The sequence below is a fragment of the Lygodium microphyllum genome, chromosome 9 (assembly GCF_053477565.2).
Source record: "Lygodium microphyllum isolate KBCC chromosome 9, Lygodium_microphyllum_v1.1.10, whole genome shotgun sequence".
NCBI classification, from domain to species: Eukaryota; Viridiplantae; Streptophyta; class Polypodiopsida; order Schizaeales; family Lygodiaceae; genus Lygodium; species Lygodium microphyllum.
In genome coordinates this window covers 93410107-93431023 of record NC_141143.1, presented here as the reverse complement: position 1 = coordinate 93431023, position 20917 = coordinate 93410107, and positions in this window count along the sequence as shown.

Here is a 20917-nt window from a genome sequence, read left to right as displayed (position 1 = left end):
GATCCTCAAAAGCCTAGGACCTAATTCTTACAAACTTCAACTCCTTGAAAATGTAAAAGTTCACAATGTATTTCATGTTAGTCTACTAAAGAAATATGTGCCTAATCCTAGCTATGTACTGAGTGATCAACAAGTTGTAATGCCTAGCCAAGGAGTCCTTGAAATGTAGCTAAATAAAATTCTAGATACTAGGGACATATAATTGAGAAGTAGAACTCTTAGGGAATATCTCATCCAGTGGAGAGACTACCCCGAAGAAGATGCTAGGTGGATAGATGAGAGTTCTCTTCATCAACAATACCCACGATTTCTCTCGAGATGAGGACATCTCGATTTCTCTAAGGGGAGGAGGATGTAATACTTCCATGCAATTAAAAATTAGTTGGTTAGTTCGAAAGTTAGTTAGTCAATTAATAAGTTAGTAAGGTCATCGAAAGACTTTAAGATGTGATAAGTGAGGAGGGTGACTAAACCACAATCCGTAAGGAGTATTATTTTGTAGGGAGTTGGAGTACAACCTATTTTGAAGATATGTTGCTGTAGCAATTGCTTCCTCCTAGTAGTCTTTTCCTAGACGAGCTAGTGATAGCATAGCTCTTGCAACATTGAGTAGTATACGATTCTTTCTTTTTGCAACTCCATTTTGTTGTGGATGATATGGTATGGTAAGTTCATGCTGAATGCCAAAGGTCTTGCAATAATCTTCGAATTCATTTGAAGTATATTCTCCTCCATTGTCTGTACGAAGAGCTTTGAGTCGTAACTCGTGCTTGTTTTCAACTGCTTCCTTATATTCTTGGAACTTGGAGAAGACTCGTGACTTCCTCATGAGAAAATATACAATAGTATATCTTGAATAATCATCAATAAGCACCATAAAGTATTTTGCACCAATGAGAGATACAGGATTTATTGGACCATAAATGTCGGAGTGTACTAATTGAAGTGGTTGAGTCATTATGGAGTAAGATTTGTGGCTTTACTAAGAGCATAAGCTTGACAAAATGGAAGTTGAGAGAGAGAAGGTGGAATGCCACGGACAAGCTTCTTGTGAGTAAGTTGTTGGAGAACATTCTCGGAAGCATGACCAAGCCTAGAGTGCCATAGGAGTGCATTCTATGGTAGACTTGTGAGTGAAGTGGAGTTAGCTAAATCATTTGAAGAAGGTTGTAGTAGTGAAAACCCAAGTGTATAAAGCCGACCTACTTTGGGGCAGGTAAGTTTGAGAGAAGGTGAGAGTAGCTGTAAGATGTAGTGGTCTTTGTAGAAGTGAGCAGTGAGAGAGGATTGAGAAGTGAGCTCACTGATACTTAATAGATTTTTCTTGAGATTGGGAACATAATAGACTCTTTGTAGCTTGATTATGTGATTGGAGGGAAGATTCACTTGAATTGTCCCATTGCCTTGAGCTTGTTGAATGCTATTGTCCCCCATAGCAACACTGAGTGGAGTGGAGATCTCTTTGAAGTCGACTAACCATTCCTTGTGAAAAGTCATATGATGAGTAGCTCCAAAATCTAGAAACCATGTATATTCTTCTTTGGAGTTTTATGGAGATGCCCAAACACTTGTGGCTAGGCTGATGATTGTTTTTGGTTCCTCTTCTATGTCATAATTGCTGATGCTAACAAAGTGAGCTTGACCTTTTGATTGATGTTTATTGAATCTATTTTTTTGACGACAATCCTTTTCAATATGAGCTTGCCTTTTGCAAGCATTACATATGAGATGATAATGAGGGTTTCTTGTTAAGGATAGGGGTTGAGAAGACTGGTAAGAGTTGTTACCAAGAATCCCTTTGAGATTAGACCGAGAAGAAAACTTGGGCTTTTGATGAAAGTGTTGAGTTCTTTTGTGAAGATGTCTTGGGTTGTCAGCAGTTACAGCTAGAGCCTTGGATTCCTGATTTGAAGAAGTAGAAAGAGTATCTCTCATGACTTGCTCTTGCTTGATTCTATTAATCAGTGGTGGCGGAAGCTTGAGTTTATCAGTGGAAGTTTGAGTAGTAATAAAGGCTCTCCAATATAGAGGTAGGGAAGAGAGTAGAAACATGGCTTGTTATTCTTCTGAGATGACTAAACCATATATTATGGTTTCATCTAGTAAAGATTGCCACTGTTCTAAGAACTTAGTGGTAGACTGATCTTCATGCATAGTGGCAATAGATAGTTTTCTAAACATGGTCATTTGATAAACAATATCTGTATGTTCATATGTATTGTTGATTCCCAAATACCTTTTGCAGTGGGTATTGTTCTTACTAGTTGTACTTGGCGATCTCCATGATGGACAAGTATTTCCATTCTCGTAGCTGCATCTCTTTACATCCAATCTTCCTTGTCTGCTCCTTCTTGTTCAGGGCAGTATTGGTTGTGTTGATGACAATGTGGCACAAGGGGAGCTTAGGGGGGGCTCAATGCAACTTTGATACATGCCTAGACAAGATGGGAAGCAAGTGAACCATAATACAAAGCACTTCAACCTAAGCCATGGTTGGGATGAAATTTGTAAACTGTAGGTATTTTCCAGAAGGTGAAGCAATGTCGTGCAAGGTATTGCATGTTTCCTACATTGTATGACAACAAGCATAGGCTTCAACTTATGTTGAGTGGACCCTTCACGAGACAGCTTTAACTCTACATTTAAAGAACAGTTCTTAGTGAGGGTACCACAAACTCCATAAGCATTATAGCTTCTAGCCCTTATACCAATCATGCTTATTATGACCTTGTAGGTAGTTCTAAAATCCCATTATGTAGAATCCATCTTCTTTTCCAAAACGATGTGATTATCCTCCATTGTTTTCTTTAAGACTTGCATCAAAATTTTGTTGTAACTTTCAACTTGGTTATTCACCTAAGGGGGTAGTAAGGAGTTGATTTCTTGTGTGAAATCATGTGTTTCCTATTCAACTGGACAATGAATTTGTTTGGGAAGTGTTTTCCTTGATCACTAACAAGCTCTATATGACATCCAAAACAGATCATAATTTTAGAACATAGAGAGGGCAACACTTTCTACAATATTATCATTGAGGTCTTGATCCTTGCCCACTTCATACAATGATCCATGCATACTAAAATATACTTGTTATGTTATACTTAGTAGGTGAGCTATTAGGACCTACAAAATTCATATCCCATTTCCAAAATGGTTCAAAGAGGGAGCACCGCATAGGCCTAATACAATCCCTCTCCTTTGCACACACCAAATAGGTTATAGTAAACTAAAAGGATACCTTCAAAACTACACACCACCATAGACCTACCTACAAAATCTTTCAATGTAAAATTTCTTCTGAAAAATGATCAGTCGAAAGACTTGCATGTACTTCCTTGAGAACTTCTCATTGTTGTTATTCAAAGACATGACTTCGAAACATACCCTCAAGCTCTCTTTTGTACAATTGGCAACTACAATTTGAAAAGAATTATTGTGCAAGACATACTTTTTCATTGGTCAACACTTAAGTAGGCAAGCATGCTACGTGAAAGTAAAAACACCAAGAGCTGTCATATATATTTAGCATCTACACATCAAAAAGTTCGACATCTTACTTCTTTTGTGTATGCACAATGAAGTAATCAAACTCCTATAATAACACATCCATGGAGCAAGCCAACCCATTAACTATGGTTTATTGATAAGATACAAGAAAGTTGGACAATCAACATCAAATACAACTTTTTTAGCCAAAAATATTTCAATTATTGAATAAATTCTCTTTGTAGAGCTAACTCATCTATTAGCATAGTAAATAGATTGGTACCATCTTAGAACTTCATCTTGCATCAAAACACCACCCACTACGACGCAAACACATGAAACAGGAGATGCCACCTAGGAGATTGCAAGATGGGAGCCATCACTAGCATCTTTTTCAAGACCTCAAAGGCCTTTCCCTATGTGTCTCTCCATAAAAAATGCACTTCTTTCTTACTCGAATTGGTTAACAAAGCATATGTGTTAGTCACATATCTCAAATAGTTGCTATGCCACTTAACTGAAAATGCTTACCAGTTTGCAGAATCTTCTACCCCTAGACTATAAGTGCTTTGAGTCTTGTGATCATTGTTTGTATGGTACACATATGCATAATAAGTCTGGCATGAAGTGCATGGGTGAGCCTTTGGCTTTTGTTCATTCGGGTGTATGTGGTCCCATGCCCTGTCAGATGCTAGGTGGTGCAAAGTACTTTGTCACATTCACTGATGATTACTCATACAAGATCTAGGCTTTTCCTATTAAGTAGAAATCAGATGTCTTGTCTACCTTTCAATATGGGCTTACTCTTGTTGAGAACCAATCTAGGTATAGACTAAAATGCCTAAGGTCAGATAATAGGGGTGATTATGTCTCAAAATCTTTTGAGCAGTTTTGCAATCAACGAGGTATTAAGCATCAGTTGACCACCCCCTCCCCAGAATGGTATTGCTGAATGCATGAACAGGATGATTCAAGAGAGAGTCCACAATATGCTTAGCTAGGCAAGCTTACCCTAGCACTTTTGGGCTAAGGTAGTTAGTACTACTATACACTTGATTAACAAGTCCCCTTGCACTGCTCTGAAAGGTGAGAAGGATCAAAGCTTGCACGGGAGAGTAAGAGCAAGAGAGAGAGAGACTCACAATGTGGAAACTCCAACAGTCACGATGTGTGACCGAGCCTTCCTTTATTCAAACTGTCACTAAAAGAATAAAGAATAAAGTGACAGTGACGGGTGCCTGCCACCTGCAGTGTGTAGTGGCGAGTACTGTCATTGTAGTAATACACGGGCGGCTAGGCACAGGTGCCTTTATCCCCAACAACCTCCCACTTAAAGGTGAATTTTTCCTAGTGAGGAGTGAAAAGAAAAAGAAAAGAGAATACAATGTACACATGTACAACAGGATGAGAAAAAACATCATCTCATTCAATGCACATCAATCTCCTAAGGAAGGCAAAGCGCTCAATACTGAGGCTTTTCGTGAGCAGATCTGCAGGATTTTTGTCAGTGGAGATCTTGACAAGATTAACAGACTTATCCTCCACGATCCCACGTATGAAGTGATACCTCACCTCAATGTGTTTCGTCTTTGAATGGAAGACCGAATTCTTGGCTAGCTGAATAACACTCATAGAATCCGAATGCAGTGTAGGTATAGTATCAATCCCAAGGTCATGAACCAAACAACCCAACCATATGGCCTCGTTGCAAGCCTCAATGGCTGCAACATACTCGGCCTCAATGGTAGAGAGAGTTGTACACTTCTGAACCCTGGATATCCAAGAGATAGCACCTCCAGCATAGGTGAATACATAGCCAAAAATGGAATTCCTACTATCTGCATGTCCTACATAAACGGAGTCTATATACCCCACAACTCCTGTATCCTGGCTGCCATAGCAAATACACATATCTATTGTGTCCTTCAAGTATCTCATGATACCCTTCACAGCATCCCAATGAGTCTTGCCAAGTGTAGCCATATAGCGTGCCACAACACCAACTGCAAAGGCAATATCTAGATGAGTGTCTATCATGGCATACATCAAATTGCCCACAACTGATGCATAAGGAATCTTGGCCATCTCGGCCCTCTGCTCATCTATCTGTGGACAATCAGCCTGTGAGAGCTTCACATAAGAAGATAATGGAAAGCCAATTGGCTTCACATCCTGCATGCAAAAACGCTCAAGGACTTTATGAATATACTCCCTCTATGAGATGTAGAGTAGTCCTTGATGCCTATCGCGCTTAATGTGCATATCAAGAATGTGAGAGGCATGTCCCAAATCTTTCATCTCAAATCTCTTCTTCAGCTAAGTTTTAAGAGCATCCAGCTCATCATGAGCTTTCCCTGCTATCAGCATATCATCCACATAAAGTACCAAAATAAGCAATGAGCCATGGGATGTCTTAGGGTAAAGACACAAATCCATAGCACTCCTGTTGTAGCCCTATGACTGCATAAAGAGATCAAACTTATGATACCACTCCCTAGGTGCCTACTTCAAGCCATAAAGACTTTTCTTGAACTTGCACACTAGATGCTCCCTGCCAGGTTCTACAAAGCCCTTAGGTTACTCCATGTAAATCTCATCATACAAATCCCCATGCAAGAATGCAGTCTTAACATCCATCTGATACATGTCTAAGTCAAGCTGTGCAAGTAAGGCCAAAACCAAGCGAAGAGTGGTCATCTTGACCACAGAAGAAAAGACTTCATCAAAGTCAACTCTATGCTCCTGTTTAAAACCCTTAGCAACAAGTCTTGCCTTATAAGTCGGCTTGAGGTGCCCAAGGGTACTTTTCAGCTTGTACATCCATTTGCATGGCAAAGGCTTCTTGCCGTTAGGCAATGAAACCAAATCCCAAGTCATATTCTTATGTGGGGAGTCCATCTCAGACTGCATAGCCCTCTCGCGGAGTGACTGTCACCCTTGCACATAGCCTCATCCTAGGTGAGAGGTTCTCCTGCATCTGTAACCAAGACATAATGCATCAAGGGCTCAAATCTATCACGTGGATGTTTAGCTCTAGTAGACTGTATTACTGCAGGCTCTGGTGGCTGTCCAACACCCTGGCCATGTGTACCAATTGCTATTGTAGGCTGTCCAACTAGCTGTGCAGGAGCATGTGGCTCATCTTGAAATATAACCATGCATATCTCTACCACCTTCTCATGTTGCCAATGCATATTGTCTTCATGGAAGACTACATCATGTGGTGCACAGATCAGTAGCTGTATGCGCGCGTAGTGAGCGTCAGAAGGTCCCCAAGAACAAAAGAACTCTACTTTTTGCACACAAATCAATGAAGAAAGCTTGCACGACATGAATAAGAGACCAATTGGGTGCAATCTCCCCCCATGCCTTGTGTGAGCGCTCCACAAAGCATGTATTTCATATATTATTCATCTTCAAGCTCAAATAATAGGCCCAAATTACAAAATAGCACGCTTTAGCTTTTGAGTTTGCTTTTGTGCCAATAAAGAATTAAAGCTAATGGGCGCCCAAGAAGTCAGGTGGTACCCAAATACAATGTCCAATACAAATATTTAAATCGTGCGCCCATGCGCATACAAAAACAATAAATAAATATCAAGTGCTTTGATAAATAAGCGCGTCAAAATATAGGTGCCATGCCTAAGATACGTACCCATCAAAATTTGACGATAATTTGAATACACGCTATCCTCCGATGCTTCCCAATGCCACTGTTGCTCGCTCTACACATCAACTGAAGCATTCACAATTGTTAGAAAAATAATACAATTAAACCGACAAAAGTGAATACCTAGCAGTCTTCAGCTACATAAATAAATTGGTTAGAAATCAATCCTAACCTTAATTTATCACGAGTGTGCACTCTAAACTCATAAACGTTTATTAATTTAAATATGTATTTTACGGAATCACCCTCTATGGAATCACCCATGTACACACAAAATTAACAAAACGCCCGAAAAGGATAGGTGTCCCCATCGACTTCTCGCACAAAGAATCCACTTTATGTATGAGCCCCAGTAATAAAATTTTACGGAATCCACCGCAAAACCTCACGGAATCAACTGTGGCACGGAATCCACCGTGGAATATGCCTCCTAGCATCATACCCCCGGGGTGGGATAGCAATTGTCCTCAATTGCTATTAGCTCAATGTGGAGCTAACAGAGTGGGGAAAGCATTTAAGTCTCTAGCGTGCATCCATTGGGCCTCTTCAACAGGATGGTTTTTAAACTTGACCAAATATCTAGAATATCTACGGCCAGTTCTAGTGGTCATAAAGTCAGTATCTATAATAGTTTCAGGCTCAAGGATTTCAGTTTCATCATCTAGCAAAGGAGGGTTTTCATAGACAGGGTGTACAAGTAATTGGCCTCTAAAAGGTCGTAATAAATTGATATGGAAGGTGTTGTGGATTTTCCAATGTTGTGGTAGTTCTAGTTTAAATGCATTGTCATTTTTTTTGTGTATGATCTTGAATGATCCATAAAATCTAGGTGCTAATTTCACAACTGGGAGTTTATCTACACTTTGTAATCTTCGTTTTTCTATGTGTAACCAAACATAACCATGAACTTTAAAATTCATAGTCTGTCTTTTCTTATTTACTTGTTTTGTATATGATTGTTGGGCTTTGGCAATCATATCTTTAACTTCATCAAAAATAGTGGCATGCATGTTAGCAATATCATGAGCAGTTTGAATTTTGTTTGATAATGATGCAACATGTGTAGGCGATCAATATCCATAAATAACTTCAAATGGTGCTTTCTTTGTAGCTGTATGTGGTGTATTATTATATGTAAACTGAAGTAAATGTAGATGTGTATCCCATGTGTGTGGTTTTGAAATTGTGTAAGCACGCAAAAGATCTAAAATAGTACTGTTAGTAGCTTCTGTTTGACCGTTTGTTTCAGGATGAAATGCAGATGAAAAATCAATATTTGTTCCTAAGTTAGCAAACAAAGTAATCCAAAAATTATTACAAAATCTAGAATCACGATCAGAAATAATGACTTTTGGTAAACCATGGTTAGTAAAAACAGTTTTCAAAAACAATTGAGCAGCTTGAGATGCAGTTAAAGTTTTCTTGCATGGAATAAAATATGTTTGTTTGCTAAACCTGTCTACAACAGTCCAAATCATATCATGGTTAGCTTTAGTGTTAGGTAAACCAGTGATAAAATCCATTGAAATCTGTTCCCATGGTCGTGATGGAATAGATAATGGCATTAGTAAACCATATTGTTTACCATGGTGTCTTTTAACTTGTTGACAAACTAAGCATTCAGATACAAAGTTAGATACATCAGTGTCCATATGTGGCCAATAAAAATCTTTAATCAATGTACGCAAAGTAGATATAATTCCTCTATGACCTTGATATGGAGGACAATGAATTTCATGCAAAACAAATGATCAAAATGGAACAGTCACACATAATCTTTTTTCATAAAACATGAATCCATTATTGTAAGACAGTGAATCAATAGGAATCCAATTATTTGCAACTAGTTTATTCCAATAAGCTTGAAAAGTAAGATCCTGATGATAAGTATCTTTCATAGAGATAAGGGAATCAAATGATATCACAGAAATATTATGAATTGTCAGTCTTCTACTCAAAGCATCAGCTACAACATTCTCTTTTCCAGGTTGATATTGTATAAGGGGATGAAAACTTTGAATAAAAGCGGCCCATTTAATGTGTCGATCAGATATTTGTGGTTGACTAAGGAGATGTCTAATGCTTTGTTGATCAGTTTTGATCATAAATTCAGATCCCATTAAATAATGTTTCCATTGACATAAGGCTTGTACTATGACTAGCAATTCTTTATCATATGTAGAATATTTAAGTTTAGATGGTTTGAGTTTACAGCTAGAGTAGGCTATGGGATGAGAATCTTGCATAAGGACGACTCCTATTCTAGATCCACTAGCGTCAGTAACTACTAAGAAGAATGGTCTATTGAAGTCAGGTAGTTGTAATACAAGAGCATGAGTTAAAGCATGTTTCAATAAATTAAAGGATTTTTGTTGATTGTCAGACCAGTTATACACAATACCTTCTTTAAAAGTTTTATCAAAGGTAATGCAAGTAATGAAAAATTCCTCACAAACTTTCTGTAAAAGCTAGCAAGACCTAGAAAAGAACATAATTCATGCATATTTTTGGGTATGGGCCAATTTAAAATTGCTTCTAACTTTTTAGGGTCGACTTTAATACCTTCTGATGAAATAATATGTCCTAGATATTCAATTTCTGTTTGAAAGAATTCACTCTTTTCTGGATTAGCATATAATTGATTGTCTTTTAACAACTTAAAAACTAAAGACAAATGTTCATAATGCTCATTCTCATTTTTATTGAATACTAATATATCATCAAAGAAGACTATGACACAATACTGATGTTTCAAAAATATGTGGTTCATCATGCGACTAAATGTGGCTGGTACATTAGTTAAACCGAAAGGCATAACTAGAAATTCATAGTGTCCAAATTGTGTTCTAAATGTAGTTTTGAATATATCAGATTTGTCCAATCTTACTTGATGATAGCCAAATTTAAGATCTATATTACTGAATATGGCAGATCCTTGTAGTTTATCCATAAGATCATCTACCCTAGGAATTGGATATCTATTCTTAACAGTAATTTTATTTAGAGCACGATAATCAATGCACATGCGATAAATATTATTTTTCTTTTTCACTAATAAGACAGGTGCACCAAATGGAAAACTACTAGGTCTAATTAATCCTCTGTTAAGCAATTCCTCTATTTGATTTTAAATTTCTTTTTGTTCAATTTGGTTATGTCTATATGGTGCTTTACATGGTGGTTGTGTTCCAGGAATTAAATCTATTTTGTGATCTTCAGGACGTGAAGGTGGTAATCCAGGTGGTAAATTAGCAGCAGCAAAACAATCTTGAAATTGGGTAAGAAATTGTGTATGCCTAGGATGCATCTGTTTTTCTTTAGCTTGAATTTCATTCACCCATATTAAATAAGATTTGCTACTTTTACGTAATGCACGTTTAGCCTGAGTATGAGTAAGCGGTGGAAAGTTATTGGAAGCGTGCATACCATGAAATGTTATTTGTTTTCCTTGAAAATAAATTTTAATTGAATGCGTAGAATAATCTATGTCAGGATTGTATTGATGACGCTAAGGCATTCCTAAGATAATGTCACTAGACTACAAAGGTACAACTAAGAAATTTCTTCGTTCAGTATATTCACCAATTTTAATTTCTAAATTATGCACCTCGTGTTCTATTATATCTCGTTCCTAGGAATGCATCTTTGATGTGATAATGTGTAGAAAGAGTTTATAAATTCAATTCTTTGACTAATTTTGCAGAAATAAAGTCGTGTGTGCTCCCATCATCATGTAAAATAGTCTTTTCTTTACCATGCACAAAACATTTCATTGTTAATAAAGAATGGGGAGTTGGCATACCTGGCAAAGTATCCGAAGTAGTACCAATGTCGTCATTATCTTCCATAAAGTCCGGCATTTCCTCACGTTCTTCTTCTTCTATTGCGCCAAGATAATTGATATGGACAGGTGGCTTTTTCGATTGACAATTGGCTGCTAGATGTCCAGGTTGATGGCATTTGTAACAAACTATGGGTTTTGCTTTAAATATATTATTGGTAATGGTAGGAAGTTTAGGAATGTTGGGATTTGATTGTGAGGATGGCTTAGGGTTTGGATTGGTGTTTGATGGCAAGGCAGGTGGTCGTGTCCAAGATTTACGGAATGAAGATGGAAGAAAACAACTTTGATTGAATCTTCGAAAATTTGAATTGAATTGTTTGGAACCATAGTTACCATTAGTTGGAAATTGTTGTGGTCGCTTGTCTCGTCCTCGAATCTTGTCTTCAGTGTCATGAGCCAAGGAAATTGCATCTTCAAGGGTTGTTGGCTTGAACATATTGACTTCCGCATAGAAATGTCCAAGTAGGCCAAACATAAACTTGCGTTTATGAGTTGCTTCAAGTACATCTTCGAGCATACGTAGTTGCAATAGAGCATTCCAGAAACGTTCAGTGTATTGGGAAATAGGTTCGCGATCTCTTTGTTGTAGAAGATCCCATTGCTTGATGGCTTTTTCATGGAATTGAGGAGGAAGGAAATTCTGTAAAAATTTCTTTTGGAAAGTCTCCCAGGTCAGTGGGGCAATCAACGCTCTTGCGGACCACAGTCCACCATAAGGATACTCGATCAACTAAATGGTTAGTGACACATTTAATTTTGTATTTCTCAGCATATGTTTATTCATAGAAGTAATCATCAAATTGACTGATAAAAGCAAGTACAGTCTTTCCATCGCGTGATCCATTGAAAGTACGAAATTTGAAGTTTCTTTTACTTATCTTTGTTTCTTTGCGAATGGATTGGGCTTCAAGTGTCGCATCGATGGTACGTCGTATACGATCTTCAGGTTGCGATCCATCTTGGTTGGTGATAGATTGTTGCAGATTGGCCAATTGAACTTGCAAAGCTTGTCGGGCTCTTCGTTCTTCTTCAAGCTGCATCATAATCAAATCCAACTTTTGCTCCATCGTTGGTTCGGGTAGATCACCTTCAGCCATAAGATCGTCCATGTTTTGTTCAGTCATCTTGCAAAATCCAAAAGACCTCACACTCTCGAAATCTTATCAGCGCGTTGAGCATAGCTCAAAGGCGGGTATACAAGGCTTGTAAATTTTGTTTGGCTTTTGTAGTCTTTCTCTTTTACGTTTGCGGTATTCGTTGTCACAACCGTTGTCCAAAAGAATAGTGTTGCGTAGAAACTGTGTATAATCTGCGTATGAACTTTTGTTCTTGCTGAAATTGGTTCAACAAGTATGCAAGTATGAACAGGGTCTACCAGAGAGCAATAGACTAGTTCGTGTGCTTTTGCATATGAACTGTCTCTATGATAGTTGTTGAATAAGTCTTTAGTGACCTTTATGACTTGCAGGATTAAGTGAGCTTGGGTAACTTGGAAATCTTAGAGGACTTAAAAGCTTAAGTCACCAAGCTGATTTTCGTGGACATCAGTATGTACTCGGCCGTTTTGACGCCGTCCAGGACATACCGCTGCCGCCATTTGACGAATTCGTTGAATAAGCTTTTTAAATAAGCTTACTATTAAGTTTAATAAGCTTTTAAAGCTTTGAAGGTATGAAGCTATGGAGGCTTATTTGTATACTCACGACTTGATGAAGGAGATATCCGCGTGGTCCTCCACCTACAAAGGCTGGTCTCTCGCGATCAGAGGGTGCAGAAGGGGATTCTTGACTGCCAGGAACACGCTGGTATCGACCGTTTGCGACGAAACTGACTGTAAAGCTCGATCGTTCCAAGAGCTCCGCCTTCGTGCAAGATGGTAAGCGATTTGAAGCTCTCGATCTCAGCTTCGCTCTGATACCACTGGTGCACAAATCGGTCGTCGTATACGCGCGTAGTGAGTGCCAGAAGGTTCCCAAGAATAAAAGAACTCTACTTTTTGCACACAAATCAATGAAGAAAGCTTGCACAACATGAACAAGAGACCAATTGGGTGCAATCTCCCCCCATGCCTTATGCGAGTGCTCCACAAAGCATGTATTTCATATATTATTCATCTTCAAGCTCAAATAATAGCCCAAATTACAAAATAGCACGCTTTAGCTTTTGAGTTTGCTTTTGTGCCAATAAAGAATTAAAGCTAATGGACGCCCAAGAAGTCAGGCAGTACCCAAATACAATGTCCAATACAAATATTTAAATCGTACGCCCATGCGCATAAAAAATAAATAAATAAATATCAAGTGCTTTGATAAATAAGCGCGTCAAAATATAAGTGCCATGCCTAAGATACGCGCCCATCAAAATTTGACGATAATTTGAATACACGCTATCCTCCAATGCTTCCCAATGCCACTGCTGCTCACTCTACACATCAACTGAAGCATTCACAATTGTTAGAAAAATAATACAATTAAATCGACAAAAGTGAATACCTAGCAGTCTTCAACTACATAAATAAATTGGTTAGAAATCAATCCTAACCTTAATTTATCACGAGTGCACACTTTAAACTCATAAACGTTTATTAATTTAAATATGTATTTTACGGAATCACCCGCTATGGAATCACCCATGTACACACAAAGTTAACAAAACGCCCGAAAAGGATAGGCGTCCCCATCGACTTCTCGCACAAAGAATCCACTTTGTGTATGAGCCCCGGTAATAAAATTTTACGAAATCCACCGCAAAACCTCACGAAATCCACCGTGGAATATGCCTCCTAGCATCATCATGGCTGTGGATGACCTTCCACACCTGCAGATCTTAGAGGCGGTAACGCATTTCACATGCATCTCCATAGCCAAGGAAAATGTATTTGACACTCTTAGGATCCAGCTTACTATGCTTGTCCTTGGGCACATGGCAGAATGCCTCATATCCAAAGACATGTAGATGCGCATAAGACGAAGATTTCCCTATCCATACCTCCTCTACAACTTGGAAATCCAAACCACTAGAAGGTGATATATTTATGACATGTACAACTGTACTAACTGCCTCAGTCCAAAAGCTTTGTGGTAGGCCTGCATGGCTAAGCATACTACGTGCACGCTCTTGGATGGTTCTATTCATCCGCTCAGTCAAACCATTTTGGAGTGGAGTATAGGGGTGGTCAATTGATGCTTAATACCCCTCTCATCATATAGCTGCTCAAAGGCATGTGACACATATTCTCCCCCATTGTCAATCCTAAGGCATTTTAGCCTATGCCCAGTTTGGTTCTCAACCAATGCATGCCATCTCTGAAACACAGCCAAGACATCTGACTTAAGCTCAATGAGGTAAGCCCGGACTTTAAACGAAAAATCATCAATGAACGTCACAAAATACTTTGCACTACCCATAGACTGACAAGGCATGGACCCACAGACATCTTAATGTACCAATTCCAAGGGCTCACTCATGTGTGTGTCCTACCGGATTTCTTATGTGTATTCCTAGTCTGTCCGCCATAAAGGCAATGCTCACATGAATCAAAACATGCATAGTCAAGGGGCGATAAGTACTGCAAACCAAAAAGCATTTTCATTCCCTTCAAGGACATATGACAATAGGCATGCCAAGGAGATACATGTGGAATGGAACTCACTAACAAAACATGGTCAACACAGGACCCATCAACTACAAGAGGATAGAGGCTACCAACCTTGGCACCTCTAGTAAGCACAAGTCTGCCACGGGTGATCTTCCAAGGCAGAATCCCCAAACGAAACATGAAATCTAGCATCATCAAGCTGCCTTGCAAACATAAGACTGCATGTAAGCGCAGGTACATGACATACTGTTAGCAGAGTATTTGTCAGCTCATGTGTGAGTCTGAGCTTGATCTGGGCTGGGCATTTTTATTAGGTATTTTAGGTATTTTTCTGGTGTGGCATTTTATGCCAGTGGAGCATTTTATGCACCAGTCGGCCAGCATTAAATGCTGTCAGACCAGCATTATTGCTCCCCACTTTTTCAGCCTATTTATACTCAGTGGCTCCTCCTCAGTCAATCATCATCATCTTCACCATCTGCAGACTCTGTGGAGAGAGGAGCCAGTGCCAGTGCCCACGCAGCCAGTGACTCACTGTTGTATGCGACTGTCTCGTGTTCAGATATATGGATTCCATTTCCCGTGCATACATCTGAGTTCTCATCTGTATCGTCTTCTTTCTTTTCTCTTTTTGTCTTGTGTTTCAGCAGTTTATTTCAGCACATGTTTATGCTTCCACCGCTGCTCCACTTCTGACATGGTATCAGTTTTCAGGATTTGTGTTTCTGCTGTGTTTTCTTGCTGATTTCAGGACTGTTTTATACCCCTGCTGATCAGACGACTGCTGTCGCAGCCAGGCGACCTGTTTTGGGGCTGTTTTCAGCCTGCGTTTTTTGCAGTTTTGCCATCGCCTGCTGCCTCTGCACCCTCTGCTGCCTACGCACCCTCTGCTGCCTGCGTTTTTCATCTGCAGCTGCTGGCGACAGTTTTCTACCTGTTTTTCTCCAGTTTACAGTCTGCGTTTTGCTGATTCAGCATCTCTCGTGGCTGGGTGACTGTTACTTCAGGCCGTTTTCTCTGTTTTTGGCAGTTTTTGACTGATTTCTTGACTTTCTGCAGCAGCTTTTGTCTTCTATTGATCAGATTTTGGGTTCTATTGCATGTGAACTCTCATTTTCTGTAGTCTGTGCTTGTGTTTTGGCTGTGTTTCCTCTCTAAATTCCATCTCTTCTCTACTTCTCTTCTTATCCTCTCCATATGGCTCCTCCGTGCACTTCCCCTGATGCTAAGTTGCATGAGACATCCTTGAGATTACAGGGGCGGCTTTCAGCACATTATGGAGGTGAGGCTTATGTAGCTTCAGAGAGGGGTGACAGGAAGAAGAAGTCGAAGGCCCAGTGTTACCACTGTGGCAAGAAGGGACATTTGCGGAAGGACTGCAAGAAGTTAGCGGCTTCCAGGAAGGAGGAGCAGAAGACGAAGCGGGATGCTGACTCTACCGATGAGTCCTCTCCTTCATCAGACTCCGACTCCGCTCCTCCGACCAAGGTGAAGTCCAAGGTGCGGAAGGGCTCCTCTTCTTCGGATCGCGGGAAGGGCTTGGTGGCCCCTTCCTCGGCTGCTTTCTAGTGATGGTGATGAGGTCATCCCTCACGACTCTCTTGTGCCAGAGAGGGAGTGTGAGCGGGTGTTCAGATGGGGCAGCCGCGCCTCATCTATATTTTTATACAGGTGCACAGGTTCCAAAGAGGGACGTCCCTGACGCATCGACTTCAGTTTGGCGGAATCAAATCCTAGAGCTGGGATTGACATCCAGGTTCATGATGAGCTGGTTATCTGATAGAGAGCGGGAGGCTTTCGTCTGGAGCTCACATGAGGGGACACTTTGGCGGTCTGGCCAAAGGCGGGAATTCATGGTCACCTATGTTCAAAGGCATTTTTGACAGGATGGTCTTGTATGCTCCTGCGAGACATTGGTGATGGACACAGAGACATGCTATGATCTTCTCTATTTTCAGGTGTTTGGTACGATCGACATCGACATTAGGTTCTCTCCGAGGCACCTTGGTGGTGGCTTGATCACCCACTGCTTGGGTATCCATGGTTCTACTTGGTGGTTCTATGTTGTATAGTTTCTGATCCCTATTCATTGTACTATTGTATTGTATCAGATCACTCATGATCTGAGAGAGGGTGTTAGCAGAGTATTTGTCAGCTCATGTGTGAGTCTGAGCTTGATCTGGGCTGGGCATTTTTATTAGGTATTTTAGGTATTTTTCTGGTGTGGCATTTTATGCCAGTGGAGCATTTTATGCACCAGTCGGCCAGCATTAAATGCTGTCAGACCAGCATTATTGCTCCCCACTTTTTCAGCCTATTTATACTCAGTGGCTCCTCCTCAGTCAATCATCATCATCTTCACCATCTGCAGACTCTGTGGAGAGAGGAGCCAGTGCCAGTGCCCACGCAGCCAGTGACTCACTGTTGTATGCGACTGTCTCGTGTTCAGATATATGGATTCCATTTCCCGTGCATACATCTGAGTTCTCATCTGTATCGTCTTCTTTCTTTTCTCTTTTTGTCTTGTGTTTCAGCAGTTTATTTCAGCACATGTTTATGCTTCCACCGCTGCTCCACTTCTGACACATACATCCTGTAACAGAAAAGTACTACCAGTAGAGAACTGCAACCGTACATCCCAAATGCCAACAATAGCAAGTGACATGTCATCACCCAAGCGAACTGAACTAGAGACAGTGTGGTAGGAATGGAACCACTCATGGCATGGTGTAACATAAAATAAAGCACCAGAATCCAAAAGCCAGCACTGCGGATACATAGAGTAAACCTTGGTCAACATTATAGCATCACAAGAACTAGCTGCAAGTATGTAATCCCCATCGGAGTCATCAGCCTGTATGACATTTATCTCCTTGATTTTTACACTGGATTTTATAGGCATAATACTATGATCAAAGGACTTTTCTTGTACTTTATCTTTCCCCTTCTCTTTGCGCTTCTGATTGCACAACTCATGACATTATGGGCGTATATGACCCTTCTTGCCGCAATGATGACATGTCACATTAGCACTTCTCCCATGAGACTTTTTGTGCAACTTACCATGTAACTTAGACTTAGACTTCTCCGAGTCTTTGCCACGTCTATACCCACGATCATTCTTTCCATTACCATCTCTATCTCTAGCAGTCAAAGCATGCGACACATGAGAGGCATCCAAGTTCTTATAGTTGATCTCTTTCTGCAGAAGAGCTCTCTACATCATGCAAGTTCAAAATAGTAGTAGGAGCACATAAGGTAGTACGGAATACATCCCATGACTCACTCAGAGTCCCAAGCAAAAACAATGGAGTAACCTCATCATTGAAGGTAATCCCCTGCGAAGTCAAGTTCTTGAGAATAGCATGGAACTAGCTCAAATGAGCAGATATTGTCATATTCTCCTTCATGCACAGTTCCATAAGCTGCTTCAGCCAATATATCTAACTTGCTGGACTTTTCTTATCATAGAGGTTCTTAATTTTATCCCAAAGCTACCAAGCACTCTATGCTTCCTCAACCACATTATAATGCACTTGTTCAGTGAGAGACAAGATGAGGGTGGACTTACATAACTCATCAAGCTCATCCCATTCGTCATTAGTCATAGTTTCACCCTGCTCGCCATGCATCTTTAGTGGCTTGACCTGAAATTTCTGCACCAATACCTACCAAACGTGGCTCTTCCAATAGGCATAATTCGTACCATCATGCTTAATGATATTGAAGATAGCACTGTCAGTGGAAGAAGATGCCATACTGCAATCCAAAATGGTGCAGACAATTCAAAACTGCTTGTTGTTTTCTGTTGTAAATAGCCAAAATACCACCAAAACCAAGGCAAAATGACCACAAACTAATAGCTAATGATGCTACCCACCAAGTACCATTAAAATTATATAAAATCAGGATGATTCAGCATGAAAATTCCACGTCAGTACATGCATAATTGCTTGCTGTAATAAATTACAGTCAGGTACAATGAGAGCAAACTGTAGACAAAATGAATGCACCAAGTCAACCACTAACTGTCAAAGCATAACCAGCATCAAGTTAACATAAATCAGCATGTGACAATCATACGGACATCAAGCAAACACCCAAGTATGTCAAATGAATCCATTAGTAAGCCGGCACACCCCAGTGTGTAATAGGAAAAAGTGTACACAGCATTGGCAAGACCTGACACAAAGAGGTGTATGCTTAGGGAGTGCAAAGCCTAAATCAGCCCAAGTACATCTGTGAATACCACTGCATATCAACCATGCAACATCCAAGTGAAAATCCCAATCTCAAGTATCCGAATACTCAAGTCGCATCAACCGCCTACTCAATATCTATCAAGCATATCAAGACGCTCCCATTGGCACAAAATCCGTAAATATTAAGCAAAAAAGCTCAACAAGGGCATATGATAGCACCAATGCCAGAAGATCCAAGATCAAGCATCAATAGGACCTCATGAGCATATAGGCCGTGTAGTATCCGTACATAGCATCCATAGACATCAAGTACATCCAAACTATAACTCTGGCAAGTCGAGAAATAGTTAAAGTAAGCTCCGTGCAATCAAATGTCAAGTCAAAGCAAGGCTTAGTAGCATCCAACTCCAAACAATATAACGGGGATGTACTAGTGACATAGGCCAAGCATGTCAAGACCAATCAGACATAAGCAAAGTACATGCCATAAGTACACCAAAGATGAAGATCCAAATGCTATGCAAAGCGAGCTCAAGCTCAACCAATGATTCAAGAGAAAATCTAAGCTCTATGTCAATCCCCGAGAGTCACTACATCAATGTATATATCCAAGACATAGCCTGAATCCAACATGCATATCCAAACATAAGCAAATAAGCTTCAGCCCTGAATATTCCAGTAGCAAATAAACGTCCAAAACTGAGCAAACAATGGCTCAATCCAAGCTCAAAACCATAGACAAAACTTAGGTATACTTTCCCATATGTATAGGCACCAACCGGGCATAATCAGGCATCAAATGACTATGTAGCATGAGAATAAAGTGTAATAACAAAGGGCTGCCCTATTTTGAGCTGCCTGTGGATTGTGTAAAATAGTTAATGATTAAGTGAATTCAGCCCCAAAAGCATCTCACATCATAGGTATACATTCCCCTAGCCTTCGAGGCGTATTCAGGACCAATCGAGCAACCAATGTCAATGCCAACCAAGCATAAGCATAAAGTGTTGATGTAACACTGTTTGTGGTTGCTTGTGGACTGTGGAAAATAGTCCTAGATTGAGATAAATCAGTCCACAAATAAATGCCAATGATAACCACTAATATCGAGCATCCAAGGGGTGTTTCTAAGTGCCAAATGAAGTGTTTTCAAGCTGTCAATGAGTGCCAAGGGAGGGATGAAGTTTTTTTTTAAAAAAAATTGTTTGGCAGGTCTTCAAGCTGGCCCAAACTGATTTGGGGCTTGTGGAAGGGCTGGCAAGGTCAAGGCAAGGTTACAAGAGTAGTCAAGGACCCCTAGGAGCTCCCTCTTGAAGGGCAAAGTCACCGGTAGAGAGTACAGTAGTGAAGGACCCCTAGGAGCTCCCTCTTAAAGGGCAAAGTCGTCGGTAGAGAGTAGGCATCACAAGAAGCAAGAGGACATGGCTGCCTTGCTTCACAAAACCTATGGACTGAAGTAAAATAACAAAAGAGAGCTCCAATACCTTTAAAGGAATGCCTTGAGGGTGCCCAAATGGGCCGGTAGGTGCTCGAGAAGCCAAGGAGTGACGAGAGCTCGGGAGAGTCGGCTATGGCTGTCGTGAAGGAGACCCAATGAGTGTAGGTAATCAATAGGAAGCTGAAGGAGCCATGAACCAAGTCAGAATGCTCAAGCAACCATGCTCTAATACCAGTTGAAAGGTAAGAAGGATCAAAGCTTGCACAGGAGACCTATGGCGAGAGAGCAAGAGTGAGAGAGAGAGAGAGAGAGAGAGAGAGTCACAATGTGGAAACTCCAACAGTCACAATGTGTGACCGGGCCTTCCTTTATTCAAACTATCACTAAAAGAATAAAGAATAAAGTGACAGTGTGTGGCGGGCGCCCGCCACCTGCAGTGTGCAGTGGCGAGTACTGTCAGTATAGTAATACATAGGCGGCTAGGCGGATGCGCCTTTACCCCCAACATGCTCTTAGCTGCCAAGTTGTAGAGGAGGTATGGATTGAAAAACCTCCATCATATACTCATTTGCACGTCTTTGGTTGTGAGGCATTCTACCATGTTCCCAAGAACAAGAACAATAAGCTGGATCCTAAGTCCATGAAATGCATCTTTCTTGGTTATGGGGATGCAAGTGGG